A 6,000-nucleotide genomic window follows, 5' to 3' on the forward strand; every position below is an offset into this window, starting at 1 on the left:
GTCATTCTTGTTAAATGTGATCCCAGGGTAGTTAAAAAGTAATACGAAGTTTAGGCAGCCTATAGGCGCCTATTTATTTAAGGCGAAAGTTCACAACTGATTTCGACTCGACGTTATACAATTTGTTTGTATCATTCCCATGGCGATGAACCGATGGCAACCTATTAAATTTGGCTCCATTCCAAATATTGTTTCATAAATATTTAAGAGAATCTCGAACGTTCTTTGAACATTTATTCAAATATTGTTTTCTTTTGTGAGCCAAGTAACGGAATTTCTAAAACTTCCTTTCTGCATTTATTAGGCTACATTTCATTGAACTTTAGACATCTCACAAGGAAATAATCAAACGAAAGCAAAACTGAGAAAATAAAATAGGAAAGAAAAACCGAATTAGTGGAGAGGTGCACGAAGTGTCTATGTGTGTGTGTGTTTGTCGGGTTTGGCCTCAAAGCGTAGGCAACATTCGACCGGTACAAATCTACCACCACCCAAAATATCGCATTTCTGATTCGGTAATTGCACGGCCGACACATTAGGAACGAAGAATAAAAATCAACCGAGCTAACCGCTTCCTAGGTTGAGTCGTAGTCAGTTCCGTAGCCGCAATATATCATGGCTACAGTAGGGGTTCCAGTCGGCTACCGCCGTTTCCATGGTAACGTGGCACGCGTTCTGACGTCACGTGATCCGCTAAGGCTTAACGGTAGGCAGTTTTCGGTAGCAGAACGACATACAATGTCATTCGCCATATTACTCCTTCTGTACTCGTCCTCAATCACGCAACTCTCATTCACTTTATGTATAGAAAAAAATATGCAGTCTGGGACATTTTTCGGGTTCACCTGTTCCATTATTCCAATTTCGTCCTATTCAACGAATATTATAGAAACTTAAAATACAAAATCATAAAAAAAAATTATATAATTAGCAAACTACAGTATCATTATTATTTAATACGGGGCAAAATGTCAGTAGCTATTGATTTTACGGGAAAATTTATTTTTGACATTGAGGATAATTATATAGATGTCTATTATTTTAAAATTTGCCAACATTTAAATAGTTGTCGGGCGTTTTATTCGTTAAACAGGTGCACTTAGTGCTGACTGGCAGATGAATAAACACAGAAAACGATCCTTCATTGGTTGGCACTTGGCACAGTTTTACCTATAAGAATTCGCATAGGCACATTAATTCGACCTATTTTTGTTTTTATTCTTCCTTCCTTCAGTTGCGATGCATTAAGTAAATTGATCAGCATCCAATAATTGAATCATCCTCCGAATGTGTCCAGGAAAATTACACATCCAGAAAGATGACGACGATAAAAACATAAGAAATTCTTCTAGCCTACATCCTAATAGCTAACTCTTGCCCATTGGCCAAGGCTGAAACTATTATTGGTCGGAGCTATTATTTACGGATGAACAACGGTAATTGTGCTAGGAGCTTCCTGCCGTTCTTGACACGTTCCAGTCCGTTAGACGTGATGAAAGCTGCCTTGAGATCTGATAACCCAGGCCACGCAGCTCGATGGACATAACCAACTTCCCTTAGTCTCACTGCCAGTTTCCTGTCTCGTGACGGGGTCGAAGGGTCAACTTTCGCTCGTCACAAGATTCCAAGATCAATACTTTGTCTTTGTAAATGTCAAAAATAAGAATTTTTATTATTAAATTCGTTTTTTATGGCTATTTAAACATAGGAAACTAGTAGGCTATAGATAGTTTCTTTTTTAGTATGTGTCAGTAGGGATGCGGATTGTTATTAAACCTGTGATAAAAGCTCGAGTTTTAATTTAATTTTAAAGTTATCACTTAGGAAATTTTTAACTCTTAGTAATTTAATAGAATTTTGACATTTTAAAATTGTTTATTCAGCATTTTTCTACAGCCAGGCAGTTTTTGTTTCAAAGTCAACTTAGGGGATACAGAAGAAAGAAACAGAAGAAGCAGAATCCCTGATCGATTCTCATAGTGTATATTTAAGGTGCATCTTTTTTCCTTGGCCGAATGTTTATGTTTAACCATGTCCTGTTTGCCACAAGCCATATACTCCCGTGTGGCAGTTTTCTTTTTACCCAAACACACGCCCCCTGGCGGCACAATTTTGCATTAATCAGGGCTTTGTTTTCTATCGGAACCCGGAGCGGGCCTCGGGGATCGGAATTAAAACAGAATTTGAAAATTATCATTCGCGTTCCTCGACAAACAAAAAATCAGTGGCAAAAAAACAAACAATGAGAAAGTTCCCTTCTTCTATTGGCTATGCAAGCCATGACGCCGGAACTAACGAATGATAAACACTTAGTAACCAAAGGCTTATTGCTCGAATAGACTTCTTCAGCTTCTCTATTGGCTCTTTAAGGCCGCACCTTTTATTGTGACGTTTACTATTTTTTTATTTTAAGTCCTTTTTGCCGCCGGTTATGTAAGGTGTAGGCCTGGAGTATTTAGTCAACCATTTATTATCGAGGGGCAATCATCGCGGTTTTACCACTATACAACCATTGTTTGAATTTAAATACGGTTGGAAAAGTGCTACTTAAAAAATCCTTCTAAGAATAATAATGCAATTTTTAGAAGAAAAAAATATAATAATAATAATAATCTAAATATAATAATTATTTTTGTTCTCTTAATTCTAGTCTGTACACATTCCGTCTTTCGTCTCCTCCATATTTAAGAACGATTCAATGCGAGCTTTTAACCCTTTACGTGCTACTGCATTTTTCTTTTTCTTTTTTGCTTACTAATTTAAAGCATGAGGTAGGAATTGTTTTCAATAATCTTCCCCGAAGCAAATAGATAAAGAAAGGTGGTCATGCGGTCTCATTGCTCATCACCGAACAATTCACCTCGACATATCTTCACTCTGTGACAAACGTTCTGATGCACTTCAGGAAGATGTTATCATAGCTTAAGTGGACGTCTTGTCTAGGACAGTAGCTCCTTTTTTTTCCTACCTCCAGCCTTCTATTGATCAACTTCCAATAGAGACGTACTGATAACTATTAACGATCATTGACGGTCTACATTCAATACCATCCATTCAGATTAGATAATGAACACGCTCATTATTATTTTTTGAATTGTTATTAAAGAAAGATCTTTCAATTTGTAAGGCAAAATTCGTATTGTAAGATAGTATGCAAATTTTAGAGCTTTGTTACATCCGTAATGAAATGCCTCGCACCTGATATAAAGTATTATAAAGGCAATTTTTATGTAAGCGAAGAAAAAAATTATCTCGACGAATTGTATGTATGAAAGAATAAGAGGTTTTGCACGTGTTTAGTTACCAAAGGAGAGTCTGCGCGCGTGCAAAAACAATAGTTTATCGCATGGTCAATAGAAAAAAAGGGCACAATGCGAATCTTCAGAACCACAATTAGTGGGGCGAGCGACAATTTACGTGAATCTAATCGAAGGCCGCCTGTGACATAATATACAGTCACGCCATCTGACGAGGGCGGTAAGGAACTATTTTTTTTCTGTCCGGCAGGGTGGAGACTGATCACGTGACCAAGACAGATTGATAGCCCGGCTCCCCGTGACTTAGATAATCAACTGGCTGTGTCCAGGAATTTACGACAATCGATAGGTCGCTAATCGGCGGACAAAATCCGCCAAATTTCCGTCGAATAAAAAGTTTTCCCTCGGCTTGATTGGGGAGGGTCGGCAGAGGAGGGAGGGAAGAGTTGGAGAGAATCGATGCTCTAACATTAACGGTGTTTTGGGTGGAGGCAAATTTGTTTCCCTTCTGCAGCTCGCACAGTAATCGATAGGGAAATTTCAAATTGGTTGGCCAGATTGAGAGTGTCTGAATGACACTTTCTTTGTGCATAAAGTTGACACTTTTATGTCGTTCCAGACCGAATCGATCAGGAAATTGCTGCAATTGGCCCAAGTATATCTTTGCGACAGAGCACAGAAGAAGAACGCAGATTGCAGTGACATTGTTTATCCTTGCACCTGCAGGCGTTTGTGTTTGGAAAGAGACGTCTCAATTTATCTTTCAATACAGCTGGCAAAGGGATAAGTTCCGGTAGCTCAGACAGACGGAAAATAACGAACAATCTCTTATTCCGGCGGTAAACCTTACATGAAAAAATATCAAATTGGCGAAAACTTGGGCGGAATCAAATTTGAGAATATTTTTCAATTCAAAATTTCTCTCCGTAACAGATCGATGGGAATATCTACATCCATCTATTAATACGTTCTGTCGATGGAATTTGCAGAGCAAGTAGAGCAATATAGAATATCATCTTAAATATAGATTAAACTATCGTCTTTTTGCGCGAATTTTAAAAAAAAAACCCTTTTTTTTCAGATCGTTTGCTTTGAAATGCATTTTTTTAAGAAGGATAAATATAGGGAAGTCTCGGTCTAATAATTTGTACTCGAAGCCAGCAGGGTGTAGGTGCGGAGGGCCACCCTGGGCGTGCATTCCTATAGATGGTAGGGGGCAATCACATCTGCAACTAGATAAATAGGGCGCAGCGTGTAAGCTAAGCAAAGTAAAAGCCATGCAACGAATTTCCTCGATTGTCAGACCGGTCGAAAATGAATTGACATAGTTGCATACTTCGAATTCGGCTAGGTAACACGAGTAATTAATGCGGTTTTATCACATCCTTCCCTCTCCCATCGGTGACGTCAACGTCACGTGACAACATAATCTAGAGAGTACAGATTTGTCATTTACGCAAGGCTGATCCTCTACGTGCCGCAGCAAAATTAGCGTTCTCAGCAAAATTCATCTTTCACCTTTCCCAAACTCGTAAGCCAGACATTTTGAGAAATCGCGTTTTGTTGATTATCAATATTTTCCTCTTTTGCAACTTTTAAAGCCTGTATTGATATGGTAATTTAAACTTTAATTACGCATCTTGTTTATTATTTACGCTACAGATAAACTAAATGTTATGAATTAAATTAATTATAGGCACATCTAGACTAATAAATAAATAATTTAACTTCATTTTAATGCTATTTAATTCTAAGCAATTTATATTAATTAAGTCTCTTTTGATAAAAACATGAGAGAGAGAGACGTTTAGAGTATTAATAGCAAATAATTTAAACAGTTTCCAGTGTACATAGTGTTGTAAAGAAAGTACTTTTCAAAAAATTCCTATTTAAAATATTAAGTTTTTTAAAATTTTATTTTAAACAAACTGAAGGGAGTGAGATGGCGAGAAGAAGAGCGAACATTAAGTAGGTAAAGCCTAATTACTGAGTAGCGACATAGAGTATTACACGTGCTAACAATCACCGGTAATCCAGTAATCTGTGAGAGAACTGTGTGGTTGCTAAAAAACGAGTTTCTATTAGAATATGGCGTTTAATAACATTTATGTTACATACCGAGCACCCGCCCTTCGTCCTCAGCAGTAATAATGATGTTGCCTGCTTTCTCTAGTTAATGACGGGTTTTGCACATGGCATTCGTCAAGGCAGTAAACAGAAAGTTGTCTTTGGTATGAATCGTAGTTGTTTGTGGCTATTTTCTAACAAACTCTGGCTGTCCTAGTTTGTGGTGACATCTTCATTTAACGCTGTTAAATCCCATTTACATTTTAAAAGTCAGCTAAAAACCTCGTCTGTTTACACTAAACAGACTTTCTTCTTTCTTTTTTTTAATTTTTTTATTCTTTTTTCGTTCCTTAGAAACTCAATTACCGTGCAGACTCAAAGTGCGCCATTGGGAGAAGTAGGATTTACTAGTTCAACCCTAAGTGGTTCGTTGCATTTGCATAATCAATTCAGTAGATACGAGATTTACCGGGAAATGAGCAGGTAATTAGCGGTGAAAAAGTCACTAGTCTTTTGCGACTTGAAAGAGAGAGAAAAAGTGATGAAGAGAAAAAGAACGCAATAATTATTCCCATTTCGAAGACTTGACAAATCCTTCGGCCAACCAACAATGCATGGAGGAAGGGAAGGATTGCGCATGCTCGTTAATCTCACTTCCTTCCGTCTCCACCACGTG

The sequence above is a fragment of the Centruroides sculpturatus genome, unplaced genomic scaffold (assembly GCF_000671375.1).
Source record: "Centruroides sculpturatus isolate CEXI.00-Female unplaced genomic scaffold, Cexi_2.0 scaffold798, whole genome shotgun sequence".
Lineage (NCBI taxonomy): Eukaryota > Metazoa > Arthropoda > Arachnida > Scorpiones > Buthidae > Centruroides > Centruroides sculpturatus.